The sequence below is a fragment of the Arachis hypogaea genome, chromosome 5, assembly GCF_003086295.3.
Source record: "Arachis hypogaea cultivar Tifrunner chromosome 5, arahy.Tifrunner.gnm2.J5K5, whole genome shotgun sequence".
NCBI lineage: Eukaryota > Viridiplantae > Streptophyta > Magnoliopsida > Fabales > Fabaceae > Arachis > Arachis hypogaea.
The window spans coordinates 24787908-24806317 of NC_092040.1; the positions used below are offsets into that span (position 1 = coordinate 24787908).

Consider the following 18410-nt stretch of genomic DNA (forward strand, 5'->3'; position numbering starts at 1 on the left):
AGCTCAAGACTGCCCATCGTTTAACGCCGGATCTGGCACAGAAGTGGGAGTTAAACGCCCAAACTGGCACAAAATCTCACGTTTAACTCCAAAAAAAGTCTCTACACATAGAAGCTTCAATGCTCAGCCCAAGCACACACCAAGTGGGCCCGGAAGTGGATTTTTACGTCATTTACTCATATTTGTAAACCCTAAGCTACTAGTTCTCTATAAATAGGACCTTTTGCTATTGTATTATCATCTTTGGACGGCTAGTTCTTAGATCATGGGGGCTGACTATTCGGCCATGCCTAGACCTTGTTCTTATGTATTTTCAACGGTGGAGTTTCTACACACCATAGATTAAGGTGTGGAGCTCTGCTGTACCTCGAGTATTAATGCAATTACTATTGTTCTTCTATTCAATTCAGCTTATTCTTGTTCTAAGATATTCATTTGCACCCAAGAACTTGATGAATGTGATGATTATGTGACACTCATCATCATTCTCACTAAGGAACCATGGGAATGCAATGAGTTCCCTAGTGAGGAACCATGGGAATCTGAGGTTCACACTGAGACCATAGAGATTCCATTGGAATTACTTCTGCCATTCATGGGCTCTGATGAGTACTCTTCCTCTGAAGAGGATGAAGATGTCACTGAAGAGCAAGTTGCTAAGTACCTTAGAGCAATCATGAAGCTAAATGACAAGTTATTTGGTAATGAGACTTGGGAGGATGAACCCCCTTTGCTCACCAAAGAACTGGATGACTTGTCTAGGCAGAAATTACCTCAAAAGAGATAGGACTCTGGAAAGTTCTCAATACCTTGTACCATAGGCACCATGACCTTTGAGAAGGCTCTGTTTGACCTAGGGTCAAGCATAAACCTCATGCCTCTCTCTGTGATGGAGAAGCTAGGGATCTTTGAGGTGCAAGCTGCAAGAATCTCACTAGAGATGGCAGACAATTCAAGAAAATAAGCTTATGGACTTGTAGAGGATGTTCTGGTAAAAGTTGAAGACCATTACATCCTTGCTGATTTCATAGTCCTAGAGACTGGGAAGTGCATGGATGAATCCATCATCCTTGGCAGACCCTTCCTAGCCACAGCAAAGGCTGTGATTGATGTTGACAGAGGAGAATTGATCATTCAAGTGAATGAAGAATCCTTCGTGTTTAAGGCTCAAGGATACCCCTCTGTAACCATGGATAGGAAGCATGAAGAGCTTCCCTCACAACAGAGTCAAACAGACCCCCCACAGTCAAACTCTAAGTTTGGTGTTGGGAGGCCACAGCCAACTTCTAAGTTTGGTGTTGAACCCCTACATTCAAACTCTAAGATTGGTGTTGGGAGGTTCCAACATTGCTCTGAGTATCTGTGAGGCTCCATGAGAGCCCACTGTCAAACTACTGACATTAAAGAAGCGCTTGTTGGGAGGCAACCCAATGTTATATTTATCTATTTTCCTTTGTTCTTTTATGTTTTCTATAGGTTGATGATCATGCGAAGTCACAAAATCAATTGAAAAAGTAAAAACAGCATGAAAAACAGAAAGAAAAATAGCACACCCTGGAGGAAAACTTGCTGGCCTTTAAACGCCAGTAAGGGCAGCAAATGGGCGTTTAACGCCCAGTCTGGCACCATTCTGGGTGTTTAACGCCAGAAAGGGGCACCAGACTGGCGTTAAATGCCAAGAAGGGGCAAGAAGCTGGCGTTAAACGCCAAAAATGGGCACCAGCCCGGCTTAACGCCAGAATTGGCAGAAGGAGCATTTTTGCTCGCCACTTGGTGCAGGGATGAATTTTCCTTGACACCTCAGGATCTGTGGACCCCACAGGATCCCCACCTACCCCACCACTCTCTCTTTTCTTCACCCATTCACCAATCACCTCAACACCTCTTCCCCACAAACCCCTCACCTATCAAATCCCACTATTCTCTTCACCACTCACATCCATCCTTCATAAAACCCCACATACCTCACCATTCAAATTCAAACCACTTTTCCTCCTAAACCCACCCATAATGGCCGAACCATACACCCTCTCTCCACTCCTATATAAACCCATCTTCACTCCTTCATTTTCACACAACCTAAACACTACTTCTCCCCTTGGCCGAACCACAAAGCCACATCCATCTCCTCTATTTCTTCTTCTTCTACTCTCTTCTTCCTTCTTTTGCTCAAGGATGAGCAAACCTTCTAAGTTTGGTGTGGTAAAAGCATTGCTTTTTATTTTTCCATAACCATTTATGGCATCTAAGGCCGGAGAAACTTCTAGAAAGAGGAAAGCGAAGGCAAAAGCTTCCACCTCCGAGTCATGGGAGATGGAGAGATTCATCTCAAGGGTGCATTAAGACCACTTCTATGAAGTTGTGGCCATGAAGAAGGTGATCCCCGAGGTCCCTTTCAAACTCAAAAAGAGTGAATATCCGGAGATCTGACATGAGATCCGAAGAAGAGGTTGGGAAGTTCTTACCAACCCCATTCAACAAGTTGGGATCTTAATGGTTCAAGAGTTCTATGCCAATGCATGGATTACCAAGAACCATGATCAAAGTGTGAACCCGGACCCAAAGAATTGGCTTACAATGGTTCGGGGGAAATGCTTAGATTTTAGTCCGGAAAATGTAAGGTTGGCATTCAACTTGCCCATGATGCAAGGAGATGAACATCCTTACACTAGAAGGGTCAACTTTGATCAATGGTTAGACCAAGTCCTCATAGACATTTGTGAAGAGGGCACTCAATGGAAGAGAGATTCAAGAGGGAAGCTGATTCAACTGAGAAGGCATGACCTCAAGCCCGTGGCTAGAGGATGGTTGGAGTTTATCCAACGTTCAATCATTCCCACTAGCAACCGGTCCAAAGTTACTATAGACCGGGCTATCATGATTCATAGCATCATGATTGGAGAGGAAGTAGAAGTTCATGAGGTTATATCCCAAGAACTTTATAAGGTGGCGGACAAGTCCTCTACCTTGGCAAGGTTAGCCTTCCTTCATCTCATTTGTCACCTCTGTTATTCAGTCAAAATTGACATAGAGGGAGACACCCTCATTGATGAGGACAAGCCCATCACTAAGAAAAGGATGGAGCAAACAAGAGATCCCACTCATCATGAAATCCCTGAGATGCCTCAAGGGATGCACTTTCCTCCATAAAACTATTGGGAGCAAATCAACACCTCCCTAGGAGAATTGAGTTCCAATATGGGACAACTAAGGGTGGAGCACCAAGAACATTCCATTCTCCTCCATGAAATTAGAGAAGATCAAAGAATCATGAGAAAGGAGCAAAAAAGGCAAGGAAGAGACATTGAGGAGCTCAAGCACTCCATAAGATCTTCAAGAGGAAGAACAAGCCGCCATCACTAAGGTGGACCCATTCTTTAACTTTCTTGTTCTTTATTTTCCTATTTTTCGAATTTTCATGCTTATGTTCATCTATGTTTGTGTCTTATGATCATTAGTGTCTTAGTGTCTATGCCTTAAAATTATGAATGTCCTATGAATCCATCACCTTTCTTAAATGAAAAATGTTCTTAATTGAAAAAGAGAAGAATTGCATGAATTTTGAATTTTATAATAGATTAATTATTTTTATGTGGTGGCAATACTTTGACTTCTGAATGTATGCTTAAACAGTGCATATGTATTTTGAATTTGTTGTTCATGAATGTTGGCTCTTGAAAGAATGATGAAAAAGGAGACATGTTACTGAGGATCTGAAAAATCATAAAAATGATTCTTGAAGCAAGAAAAAAGCAGTGAATACAAAAAATAATAATAATAAAAAAGTCATGATCCAAGGCAAAAAGAGTGTGCTTAAGAACCCTGGATACCTCTAATTGGGGACTCTAGCAAAGCTGAGTCACAATCTGAAAAGGTTCACCCAGTTATGTGTCTGTGGCATGTATATATCCGGTGGTAATACTGGAAGACAGAGTGCTTTGAGCCACGGCCAAGACTCATAAAGTAGCTGTGTTCAAGAATCATCATACTTAACTAGGAGAGTCAATAACACTATCTGGATTCTTTGTTCCTATAGAAGCCAATCATTCTGAATTTCAAATGATAGAGTGAGATGCCAAAACTGTTCCGAGGCAAAAAGCTAAAAGCCCCGCTCATCTAATTAATACTGATCTTCATAGATGTTTTTGGAATTCATTGCATATTCTCTTCTTTTTATCTTATTTGATTTTCAGTTGCTTGGGGACAAGCAACAATTTAAGTTTGGTGTTGTGATGAACGGATAATTTATACGCTTTTTGGCATTATTTTTAGTATGTTTTAGTTAGTTTTTATTATATTTTTATTAGTTTTTATTTAAAATTCACTTTTCTGGACTTTACTATGAGTTTGTGTGTTTTTCTGTGATTTCAGGTATTTTCTGGCTGAAATTGAGGGACATGAGCAAAAATCTGATTCAGAGGCTAAAAAGGACTGCAGATGCTATTGGATTCTGACCTCCCTGCACTCAAAGTAGATTTTCTGGAGCTACAGAAGCCAAATTGGCGCACTCTCAATTGCGTTGGAACGTAGACATCCTGGGATTTCCAGAAATGTATAATAGTTTATACTTTGCCCAAGATTTGATGGCCCAAACAGGCGTTCCAAGTCAGCTCAAGAATTCTGGCGTAAAACGCCGGAACTGGCACAAGGATGGGAGTTAAACGCCCAAACTGGCATAAAAGCTGGCATTTAACTCCAAGAAAAGTCTCTACACATGAAAGCTTCAATGCTCAGCCCAAGCACACACCAAGTGGGCCCGGAAGTGGATTTTTATGTCATTTACTCAACTTTGTAAACCCTAAGCTACTAGTTCTCTACAAATAGGACCTTTTGCTATTGTATTTAGGGAGATCTTTCGATCATGTTTTGATGATTGAACCCTCTTTGGGAGGCTGGCCATTCGGCCATGCCTATACCTTGTTCTTATATATTTTCAACGGTGGAGTTTCTACACACCATAGATTAAGGTGTGGAGCTCTGCTGTACCTCGAGTATTATTGCAATTACTATTGTTCTTTTATTCAATTCAGCTTATTCTTGTTCTAAGATATTCATTTGCACCCAAGAACTTGATGAATGTGATGATTATGTGACACTCATCATCATTCTCACTAAGGAACCATGGGAATGCAATGAGTTCCCTAGTGAGGAACCATGGGAATCTGAGGTTCACACTGAGACCATAGAGATTCCATTGGAATTACTTCTGCCATTCATGGGCTCTGATGAGTACTCTTCCTCTGAAGAGGATGAAGATGTCACTGAAGAGCAAGTTGCTAAGTACCTTAGAGCAATCATGAAGCTAAATGACAAGTTATTTGGTAATGAGACTTGGGAGGATGAACCCCCTTTGCTCACCAAAGAACTGGATGACTTGTCTAGGCAGAAATTACCTCAAAAGAGACAGGACTCTGGGAAGTTCTCAATACCTTGTACCATAGGCACCATGACCTTTGAGAAGGCTCTGTTTGACCTAGGGTCAAGCATAAACCTCATGCCTCTCTCTGTGATGGAGAAGCTAGGGATCTTTGAGGTGCAAGCTGCAAGAATCTCACTAGAGATGGCAGACAATTCAAGAAAATAAGCTTATGGACTTGTAGAGGATGTTCTGGTAAAAGTTGAAGACCATTACATCCTTGCTGATTTCATAGTCCTAGAGACTGGGAAGTGCATGGATGAATCCATCATCCTTGGCAGACCCTTCCTAGCCACAGCAAAGGCTGTGATTGATGTTGACAGAGGAGAATTGATCATTCAAGTGAATGAAGAATCCTTCGTGTTTAAGGCTCAAGGATACCCCTCTGTAACCATGGATAGGAAGCATGAAGAGCTTCCCTCACAACAGAGTCAAACAGACCCCCCACAGTCAAACTCTAAGTTTGGTGTTGGGAGGCCACAGCCAACTTCTAAGTTTGGTGTTGAACCCCTACATTCAAACTCTAAGATTGGTGTTGGGAGGTTCCAACATTGCTCTGAGTATCTGTGAGGCTCCATGAGAGCCCACTGTCAAACTACTGACATTAAAGAAGCGCTTGTTGGGAGGCAACCCAATGTTATATTTATCTATTTTCCTTTGTTCTTTTATGTTTTCTATAGGTTGATGATCATGCGAAGTCACAAAATCAATTGAAAAAGTAAAAACAGCATGAAAAACAGAAAGAAAAATAGCACACCCTGGAGGAAAACTTGCTGGCCTTTAAACGCCAGTAAGGGCAGCAAATGGGCGTTTAACGCCCAGTCTGGCACCATTCTGGGTGTTTAACGCCAGAAAGGGGCACCAGACTGGCGTTAAATGCCAAGAAGGGGGCAAGAAGCTGGCGTTAAACGCCAAAAATGGGCACCAGCCCGGCTTAACGCCAGAATTGGCAGAAGGAGCATTTTTGCTCGCCACTTGGTGCAGGGATGAATTTTCCTTGACACCTCAGGATCTGTGGACCCCACAGGATCCCCACCTACCCCACCACTCTCTCTTTTCTTCACCCATTCACCAATCACCTCAACACCTCTTCCCCACAAACCCCTCACCTATCAAATCCCACTATTCTCTTCACCACTCACATCCATCCTTCATAAAACCCCACATACCTCACCATTCAAATTCAAACCACTTTTCCTCCTAAACCCACCCATAATGGCCGAACCATACACCCTCTCTCCACTCCTATATAAACCCATCTTCACTCCTTCATTTTCACACAACCTAAACACTACTTCTCCCCCTTGGCCGAACCACAAAGCCACATCCATCTCCTCTATTTCTTCTTCTTCTACTCTCTTCTTCCTTCTTTTGCTCAAGGATGAGCAAACCTTCTAAGTTTGGTGTGGTAAAAGCATTGCTTTTTATTTTTCCATAACCATTTATGGCATCTAAGGCCGGAGAAACTTCTAGAAAGAGGAAAGCGAAGGCAAAAGCTTCCACCTCCGAGTCATGGGAGATGGAGAGATTCATCTCAAGGGTGCATTAAGACCACTTCTATGAAGTTGTGGCCATGAAGAAGGTGATCCCCGAGGTCCCTTTCAAACTCAAAAAGAGTGAATATCCGGAGATCTGACATGAGATCCGAAGAAGAGGTTGGGAAGTTCTTACCAACCCCATTCAACAAGTTGGGATCTTAATGGTTCAAGAGTTCTATGCCAATGCATGGATTACCAAGAACCATGATCAAAGTGTGAACCCGGACCCAAAGAATTGGCTTACAATGGTTCGGGGGAAATGCTTAGATTTTAGTCCGGAAAATGTAAGGTTGGCATTCAACTTGCCCATGATGCAAGGAGATGAACATCCTTACACTAGAAGGGTCAACTTTGATCAATGGTTAGACCAAGTCCTCATAGACATTTGTGAAGAGGGCACTCAATGGAAGAGAGATTCAAGAGGGAAGCTGATTCAACTGAGAAGGCATGACCTCAAGCCCGTGGCTAGAGGATGGTTGGAGTTTATCCAACGTTCAATCATTCCCACTAGCAACCGGTCCAAAGTTACTATAGACCGGGCTATCATGATTCATAGCATCATGATTGGAGAGGAAGTAGAAGTTCATGAGGTTATATCCCAAGAACTTTATAAGGTGGCGGACAAGTCCTCTACCTTGGCAAGGTTAGCCTTCCTTCATCTCATTTGTCACCTCTGTTATTCAGTCAAAATTGACATAGAGGGAGACACCCTCATTGATGAGGACAAGCCCATCACTAAGAAAAGGATGGAGCAAACAAGAGATCCCACTCATCATGAAATCCCTGAGATGCCTCAAGGGATGCACTTTCCTCCATAAAACTATTGGGAGCAAATCAACACCTCCCTAGGAGAATTGAGTTCCAATATGGGACAACTAAGGGTGGAGCACCAAGAACATTCCATTCTCCTCCATGAAATTAGAGAAGATCAAAGAATCATGAGAAAGGAGCAAAAAAGGCAAGGAAGAGACATTGAGGAGCTCAAGCACTCCATAAGATCTTCAAGAGGAAGAACAAGCCGCCATCACTAAGGTGGACCCATTCTTTAACTTTCTTGTTCTTTATTTTCCTATTTTTCGAATTTTCATGCTTATGTTCATCTATGTTTGTGTCTTATGATCATTAGTGTCTTAGTGTCTATGCCTTAAAATTATGAATGTCCTATGAATCCATCACCTTTCTTAAATGAAAAATGTTCTTAATTGAAAAAGAGAAGAATTGCATGAATTTTGAATTTTATAATAGATTAATTATTTTTATGTGGTGGCAATACTTTGACTTCTGAATGTATGCTTAAACAGTGCATATGTATTTTGAATTTGTTGTTCATGAATGTTGGCTCTTGAAAGAATGATGAAAAAGGAGACATGTTACTGAGGATCTGAAAAATCATAAAAATGATTCTTGAAGCAAGAAAAAAGCAGTGAATACAAAAAATAATAATAATAAAAAAGTCATGATCCAAGGCAAAAAGAGTGTGCTTAAGAACCCTGGATACCTCTAATTGGGGACTCTAGCAAAGCTGAGTCACAATCTGAAAAGGTTCACCCAGTTATGTGTCTGTGGCATGTATATATCCGGTGGTAATACTGGAAGACAGAGTGCTTTGAGCCACGGCCAAGACTCATAAAGTAGCTGTGTTCAAGAATCATCATACTTAACTAGGAGAGTCAATAACACTATCTGGATTCTTTGTTCCTATAGAAGCCAATCATTCTGAATTTCAAATGATAGAGTGAGATGCCAAAACTGTTCCGAGGCAAAAAGCTAAAAGCCCCGCTCATCTAATTAATACTGATCTTCATAGATGTTTTTGGAATTCATTGCATATTCTCTTCTTTTTATCTTATTTGATTTTCAGTTGCTTGGGGACAAGCAACAATTTAAGTTTGGTGTTGTGATGAACGGATAATTTATACGCTTTTTGGCATTATTTTTAGTATGTTTTAGTTAGTTTTTATTATATTTTTATTAGTTTTTATTTAAAATTCACTTTTCTGGACTTTACTATGAGTTTGTGTGTTTTTCTGTGATTTTAGGTATTTTCTGGCTGAAATTGAGGGACATGAGCAAAAATCTGATTCAGAGGCTAAAAAGGACTGCAGATGCTATTGGATTCTGACCTCCCTGCACTCAAAGTAGATTTTCTGGAGCTACAGAAACCAAATTGGCGCGCTCTCAATTGTGTTGGAAAGTAGACATCCTGGGATTTCCAGAAATGTATAATAGTTTATACTTTGCCTGAGATTTGATGGCCCAAACAGGCGTTTCAAGTCAGCTCAAGAATTCTGGCGTAAAACGCCGGAACTGGCACAAGGATGGGAGTTAAACGCCCAAACTGGCATAAAAGCTGGCGTTTAACTCCAAGAAAAGTCTCTACACATGAAAGCTTCAATGCTCAGCCCAAGCACACACCAAGTGGGCCCGGAAGTGGATTTTTATGTCATTTACTCATCTTTGTAAACCCTAAGCTACTAGTTCTCTACAAATAGGACCTTTTGCTATTGTATTTAGGGAGATCTTTCGATCATGTTTTGATGATTGAACCCTCTTTGGGAGGCTGGCCATTCGGCCATGCCTATACCTTGTTCTTATGTATTTTCAACGGTGGAGTTTCTACACACCATAGATTAAGGTGTGGAGCTCTGCTGTACCTCGAGTATTATTGCAATTACTATTGTTCTTTTATTCAATTCAGCTTATTCTTGTTCTAAGATATTCATTTGCACCCAAGAACTTGATGAATGTGATGATTATGTGACACTCATCATCATTCTCACTTATGAACGTGTGCCTGACAACCACTCCCGTTCTACAAGCAAACAAGGCTTGAATGTTTATCTCTTGGATTCCTTAATCAGAATCTTCGTGGTATAAGCTAGAATTGATGGCGGCATTCAAGAGAATCCGGAAGGTCTAAACCTTGTTTGTGGTATTCTGAGTAGGATTCAAGGATTGAATGACTGTGACGAGCTTCAAACTCCTAAAGGCTGGGCGTTAATGACAGACGCAAAAGAATCACTGGATTCTATTCCAACCTAATTGAGAACCGACAGATGATTAACCGTGCTGTGACAGAGCGCGTTGAACATTTTCACTGAGAGGACGGGATTGTAGCCACTGACAACGGTGATGCCCAACATACAGCTTGCCATGGAAAGGAGTAAGAAGGATTGGATGAAGACAGTAGGAAAGCAAAGAGACGAAAGGGACAAAGCATCTCCAAACGCTTATCTGAAATTCTCACCAATGAATTGCATAAGTATCTCTATCCTTATTTTATGCTTTATTCATAAATCATCTATAACCATTTAAATCTGCCTGACTGAGATTACAAGATGACCATAGCTTGCTTCATACCAACAATCTCCGTGGGATCGACCCTTACTCGCGTAAGGTTTATTACTTGGACGACCCAGTGCACTTGCTGGTTAGTTGTGCGAAGTTGTGATAAAGAATTGAGATTGCAATTGAGCGTACTATGTTGATGGCGCCATTGATGATCACAATTTCGTGCACTAGTAATTAAATGCACGAAACAGGAATAGGATTGCTAATTTCTTTTGTGACTTTCATTGTTCTTTTCCCCCTTGTTGTGCTGCTGTTTTATTATGGCACTGTGATTCTCCGATCACTGATCAGTGTTTTGAATTTAGAATTTCTGATTAGTGACATGTTAAGCTGATGGTATTATTATGCTGCTGTGATTGTGTGATCACTGATCAGTGTTTTGAAGGAGATTAAAGATTTATGGAGAGTTGCACTATTGGTATCAATATTATTAAGGAGTGGGTAAGTCATTTTGTTTACTGCAATTTTGTTCCCACAGTCACGCACACTGCACGTTGACTAAATTTAAGGTTTTAATTTATTATTTTCACTTGCAGAAAGAAAAATCAATGGCATGGCAACTTGCCAATCCTTCTAGAACTACTGAGGAATGCATTGACTGGTTAAGAGAAACCAATTTTAAGCGGGTAAAGTTGGAGTGAGGTCGGAATGCCTTTGATCATTTGTTTGTTTCCATACCATGTCACCGAGATAGAAATATGGAACACTTTTGCCTTGGATGATACGGGAAATCACTTCATGCACACATGGCTTGTGAATGTTATATGAAGCTCACAATTAGGATAAAAGTATTTATGTATATAAACATGATATATGAATATATCTCAAATTATTTATAAAGATATGTAATCCTTCTAGAACTACATCCTATTTATGGCTTGCTGAGCAAGAAGAATCTGTTGCTAAGAGAGCTTTCTTACAACAGATGAACGCAACACTGCCTAAGATTAGACCGAAAAGGTTATCTTGCAAGGTGCAGGTTCATGTTCTGTTAGCATAATACCACATAATGATCAACATTTTCTAACTGAACTAGCTCAACATTCTTTTGAAATTGATAATCCTTTGTCTTCTGACATTTCTAAATTAGAATCTGAGATGTTAAGTGATCCTGTTAACCATTAAAATCAAAATTTAATATTTAGATATTTCTTTTTACTATCTAACTTTTGAGTTTGTATTTTGATAAGATCATATGAATTTGGTTGATGATTTTTTGTGTAGTGTTTTAAATTTGGAAGATATTTTAGGATGTTTATTTATAATTTATTTATTATTTTATTCTAAAATGGTTTTTTCGATTGAACCATCGGTTGGACCGGTTGAACCAGTAAACCAGTGAACCAGTAACGAGCGGTTTGATGACCAGTCCAGTTTTCTGAACCTTGCAAAAAACTCTAACTGTAGGATATGTTTAAAGGCAGAGGAGACGGTGGAGCATGCTCTTTTATTGTGTCCTTAAACCAGAGCAGTTTGGTTCGGCTCACAATTCCGATGCATACCAACACTAATCTCAGTGTCCTCTTTTGGAGAATGGTTCCTAGGGATGATTCAAAAACTTAGAGTTGGAGGTGAAAGGCAGGCAGAGGATGAAATAGCCAGTTTAGGTTTCTTATGTTGGGTTGTATAAAAATCCAGAAACCACTTTGTCTTTCAAAATAATGATTTTAATCCAAAAACAACTATAATCATGGCAAAGAGAATGGAGGCAGACTTCAGACAAACTAGAGACACACAACAAGAAATACAACTACACAAGAATAATAGAAGAGGAAAGTAAGTTACCTGGAGGCCTCCACCGAAAGATTAGCTAAAAATAAATGTAGATGCGTCCTTTTGTAGAGAAACGGGGGAAGTAGCTTCAGCTATAATAATCAGAGATAACATGAAAAGTATCATTACAGGATCTGCATCAAGTTTCAAAGCCAAGTCAAGCCTAATAGCAGAGGCCACTGCACTTAGGGAAGCTATCATTATGGCAAAAAACTTAATGCTTGGAAAGACTATTATAGAATCAGATAGCCTAATTCTTGTTCAAGCAGTAAAATCAAAAAGAAAATTTTGGGAAATTAATGCAATACTCAAAGATATTATAATACTTTCAAATGATTTGTAGGATATAGGGTTTACCTGGATGCTGAGAGAGGGAAACAGACTAGCTCATGAGATCGCAGCCAGGACATCGATGGGAAGCTTAGGTAACCAATGGAGATTTAACCACCCACCGGAAATTGCAAGCATTTTGAGAAGTGAAGCTAGAGTCAAAGCGTGTTGAGTGAGCTATAAGCTTTAGTGGTGCTGCTCCCTTTTCAAATCAGAGGGGTAGCCTATGAAACCAAGGAGAGAATTTAATGTTAAGAATAGTAAAGGCAACTACAGAGGAGTTAAGGCCCATCAATTGGATCACCAACCTGAGAAGCTCCAACAATCATTTCCAGAAATTCCTACTTCATCAACTAACTCACAAGTAGGATGGTTGTACTGATGCGGCATAGGCATCGCCACCAATGTCATGGAAGCAAAAGCTGTATGAGGGGCAGCGACGGTGAAGTAGAGTTGCGGCAAAATTTCTCTGTTATTATAACAGCGAGGTCCAAAGGGTGATTATGCTCTAAAACCCGAGGTCAGAGTGGCTTCAATAGGAGTCACTGGCATGGCGGGCGAGGATAGGAATGGTAGAGTCCTTGCTTTGAGTTCATCATTGCCGAGAAACAAGGATCCATTAGAAGGTGTAGGTGTAACTGAGACAGTCGTGGAGTGCAGAAGGGGACGGTAGAGATTCAGGCATTGGCGGTGACTGATGAGCGGATAATTTATACGCTTTTTGGCATTGTTTTCATATAGTTTTTAGTAAGTTTGAGCTACTTTTAGGGATGTTTTCATTAGTTTTTATGTTAAATTCACATTTCTGGACTTTACTATGAGTTTGTGTATTTTTCTGTGATTTCAGGTAAATTCTGACTGAAATTGAGGGATTTGAGCAAAACTCTGAAGAAGGCTAACAAAAGGACTGCTGATGCTGTTGGATTCTAACCTCCCTGCACTCGAAATGGATTTTCTGGAGCTACAGAACTCCAATTGGCGCGCTCTCAACGGCGTTGGAAAGTAGACATCCAGAGCTTTCCAGCAATATATAATAGTCCATACTTTATTCGAATAATGACGACGTAACTTGGCGTTGAACGCCAAGTACACGCTGCTGTCTGGAGTTAAACGCCAGAAAAACGTCATGATCCGGAGTTGAACGCCCAAAACACGTCATAACTCAGAGTTCAACGCCAAGATATGCCTTAGCACGTGAATTCATCAAGCTCAGCCCAAGCACACACCAAGTGGGCCCGGAAGTGGATTTATGCATCAATTACTTACTCATGTAAACCCTAGTAGCTAGTCTAGTATATATAGGACATTTATCTATTGTATTAGACATCTTTGATCTCATCTTTGATCTCAGTTTTGTTTTATTCTTCATCTTAGGGGATCATTGATCACGTTAGAGAGGGATGGCCATTCGGCCATGCCTGAACTCTTTGCTTATGTATTTTCAACGGTGGAGTTTCTGCACACCATAGATTAAGGGTGTGGAGCTCTGCTGTACCTCAAGTATTAATGAAATTCTATCTTCTTTTATTCAAATCTCTCTTATTCTTATTCCAAGATATTCATTCGTACCCAAGAACATGATGAATGTGATGAGTCAGATTACCCTCATTATCATTCTCAATTATGAACGCGCGTGATTGACAACCATGTCCGTTCTACATGCAACAGAGCTTGAATGTATATCTCTTAGATTCCCCAATAGAATCTTCGTGGTATAAGTTAGATAGTTGGCGGCATTCATCTGGATCCGGAAAGTCCAACCTTGTCTGTGGTGTTCCGAGTAGGATCCTGGGAGTCCGGAAAGTCCAACCTTGTCTGTGGTGTTCCGAGTAGGATTCCGATCATGAGTGACCGTGACGTGCTTCAAACTTTAACCTGCTGGGCGTTGGTGACAGACACAAAAGAGGGATTCTATTCCAGTAGGAGCGGGAACCAACCGGTGATTAGCCGTACTGTGACAGAGTGCGTTGCATAGTTTTCACTGCGAGGATGGGATGTAGCCATCAGCCATGGGTGATGCCTCCAGACTGGTTAGCTGTGCGAGTGACAGCCGCACAGGTTATTTCCCCGTGAGGAATGAAAGTAGCCACAGTTGATGGTGAACCCCTATACAAAGCTTGCCATGGAAAGGAGTAAGAAGGATTGAGTAGAAGGAGTAGGAGAGCAGGCATCCTTGAGCCATGCAGCAGCTGTATATACTTAAAAGATACCTCTACTAATGAATCTGCATAAGTATTTCTATCCCTTTTATTATTTCTTCTTTTTATTATTTATTCTAAAACCCATAAACTATTTTAATCTGCCTAACTGAGATTTGCAAGGTGACCATAGCTTGCTTCATACCAACAATCTCTGTGGATTCGACCCTTACTCACGTAAGGTTATTACTTGGACGACCCAGTACACTTGCTGGTTAGTTGAACGAGATTGTGAAGGAAATAAACAATGCCCTCAGAGTATACATCCTTTATAAACAAAAGAACAAGTAATCACAATTTCGTCCACCAAGTTTTTGGCGCCGTTGCCGGGGATTGTTCGAGTATGGACAACTGACGGTTCATCTTGTTGCTCAGATTAGGTAATTTTCTTTTCAAAAATCTTTTTCAAAATTTTTTTTTTATTTTTCGTTTTCCCAAAAATGTTTTTCGAAAAAAAAAATTTATAAAAATACAAAAAAATTAGAAAATCATAAAAATCAAAAATATTTTGTGTTTCTTGTTTGAGTCTTGTGTTAATTTTTAAGTTTGGTGTCAATTGCATGTTTTTAAAATTTTTCTTGCATTTTTCGAAAATCTCATGCATTCATAGTGTTCTTCATGATCTTCAAGTTGTTCTTGACAAGTCCTCTTGTTTGATCTTGATGATTTCTTGTTTTGTGTCTTTTGTTGTTTTTCATGTGCATTTTTGCATTCATAATTTTCATGCATTAAAGATTTCTAAGTTTGGTGTCTTGCATGTTTTCTTTGCATAAAAATTTTTTCAAAATTATGTTCTTGATGTTCATCATGATCTTCATAGTGTTCTTGGTGTTCATCTTGACATTCATAGCATTCTTGCATGCATCTTGTGTCTTGATCCAAAATTTTCATGTTTTGGGTCATTTTTGTGTTTTTCATTCAATATCTAAAAATCAAAAATATCTTTTCCTTATTTTCCTCTAAAATTTCGAAATTTTGGGTTGACTTGGTCAAAAATTTTTAAAAATTAGTTGTTTCTTACAAGTCAAGTCAAAATTTCAATTTTAAAAATCTTATCTTTTCAAAATCTTTTTCAAAAATCATATCTTTTTCATTTTTTAGCATTTTCGAAAATTTCAAAAATATTTTTCAAAATATTTTCAAAATCTTTTTCTTATCTTTTTATCAAATTTTCGAAAATTAGCTAACAATTAATGTGATTGGTTCAAAAATTTGAAGTTTGTTACTTTCTTGTTAAGAAAGGTTCAATCTTTAAATTCTAGAATCTTATCTTGTAGTTTCTTGTTAGTTAAGTAATTTTTAAAATTAAATCTTTTTTTTTTCAAATATCTTTTTCAAATATATTTTTTTATCTTTTATCTTATCTTTTTCAAAAATTTTATCTTTTTCAAAATTTGATTTCAAAATATCTTATCTAACCTCCTATCTTCTTATCTTTTTCAAAATTTGATTTCAAATCTTTTTCAATCAACTAACTAACTCCTTGTTTGTTTCTTATCTTTTTCAAAACCACCTAACTACTTTTCCCTCTCTAAATTTTCGAAAATTCTCCCCCTCTTTTTCAAAAATTCTTTTTAATTGTTTTAAATTCTAATTTTAATCTCATCTTATCTTTAATTTTCGAAAATTACTAACCTCTTTTTCAAAATTATTTTCGAAAATCTTCTTTTCTTTTCTTCTCCTATTTTAATTATTTAATTACTAACACTTCTCTTCACCTCTCCTCATCCAAAAATCCGAATCTCCTTCTTCATTCTTCTACCCCTTTCTTCTTCTACTAACATAAAGGGAATCTCTATACTGTGACATAGAGGATTCCTTTTTCTTTTCTTGTTTTCTTCTCTTTCTTATGAGCAGGAACAAGGAAAAGGGCACTCTTGTTGAAGTTGATCCAGAAACTGAAAGGACTCTGAAGAGAAAATTAAGAGAAGCTAAATTACAACAATCCAGAAACAACCTTTCAGAAATTTTCGAACAAGAGAAGGAGATGGCAGCCGAAAATAATAATAATAATAATGCAAAGAGAATGCTTGGTGACTTCACAAAGCCAACATCCAAGTTTGATGGAAGAAGCATCTCCATTCCTGCCATTGGAGCCAATAACTTTGAGCTTAAGCCTCAACTAGTTGCATTAATGCAACAAAACTGCAAGTTTTATGGACTTCCATCTGAAGATCCCTATCAGTTTTTAACTGAGTTCTTGCAAGTCTGTGATACTGTAAAGACGAATGGAGTTAATCCTGAAGTCTACAGACTTATGCTTTTCCCTTTTGCTGTAAGAGACAGAGCTAGAATATGGTTGGATTCACAACCTAAGGATAGCCTGGACTCTTGGGATAAGCTGGTCACTGCCTTCTTAGATAAATTCTTTCCTCCTCAAAAGCTGAGCAAGCTGAGAGTGGATGTTCAAACTTTCAAACAAAAAGATGGTGAATCCCTCTATGAAGCTTGGGAAAGATACAAGCAGCTGACCAAGAGATGTCCATCTGACATGTTTTCAGAATGGACCCTATTAGATATATTCTATTATGGTCTCTCTGAATTTTCGAAAATGTCACTAGACCATTCTGCAGGTGGATCTATTCACCTGAAGAAAACGCCTGAAGAGGCTCAAGAACTCATTGACATGGTTGCTAACAACCAGTTCATGTACACCTCTGAGAGGAATTCCGTGAATAATGGAGTACCTCAGAAGAAGGGAGTTCTTGAAATTGATGCTCTGAATGCCATACTGGCTCAGAACAAAGTGTTGACTCAACAGGTCAACATGATCTCTCAAAATCTGAATGGATTGTAACATGCATCCAACAGTACTAGAGAGGTAGCTTCTGAAGAAGCTTATGATCCTGAGAACCCTGCCATGGCAGAGGTTAATTATCTGGGTGAACCATATGGAAATACCTATAACCCATCATGGAGAAATCATCCAAATTTCTCCTGGAAGGATCAACAAAAACCTCAACAAGGTTTTAACAATGGTGGACGCAATAGGCTGAATAATAGTAAGCCATATCCATCATCTTCTCAGCAACAGACAGAGAACTCTGAACAAAATAATTCTAATTTAGCTAATATAGTCTCTGATCTGTCAAAGGCCACCTTCAGTTTCATGAATGAAACAAGATCCTCCATTAGAAATTTGGAGGCACAAGTAGGCCAGCTGAGTAAGAAAGTTATTGAAACTCCTCCCAGTACTCTCCCAAGCAATACAGAAGAAAATCCAAAAGGAGAGTGCAAAGCCATTGACTTACTCAACATGGCCGAAAGCACAAAGGAGGAGGAGGACGAAAATCCTAGTGAGAAAGAACTCCTGGGACGTCCTCCAAGCAAGAAGGAGCTTCCTAATAAGGATCCTGAGGAATCTGAGGCTCATACAGAGACCATAGAGATTCCATTCAATCTCCTTCTGCCATTCATGAGCTCTGACTATTATTCATCCTCTGAAGAGGATGAAGATGTGACTGGAGAGCAAGTTGCTCAATATTTAGGAGCTATCATGAAGCTGAATGCCAAGCTGTTTGGTAATGAGACTTGGGAAAGTGAACCTCCCTTGCTCATTAGTGATTTGGATACTTGGATTCAGGAAAAAAGAGACAAGATCCTGGCAAGTTCTTAATACCTTGCACCATTGGCACCATGAGCTTTGAGAAAGCTCTATGTGATCTTGGGTCAGGAGTAAACCTTTTGCCACTCTCTGTAATGGAGAAGCTGGGAATCATTGAGGTACAACCTGCCTTGTTCTCATTACAATTGGCAGATAAATCCATGAGAGAAGCTCATGGGATAGTAGAGGACGTGCTAGTA

At 39.4% G+C, this 18410-nt stretch overlaps 1 non-coding gene across 1 annotated transcript; it reads right to left on the reverse strand.

The window, feature by feature from the left end:
• Positions 1-16995: 16995 nt before the first annotated feature.
• Positions 16996-17099, reverse strand: LOC112804616 (small nucleolar RNA R71). Its single transcript, XR_003203231.1, has one exon. It is a non-coding gene; the product is annotated as a small nucleolar RNA R71 (small nucleolar RNA).
• Positions 17100-18410: the final 1311 nt, after the last annotated feature.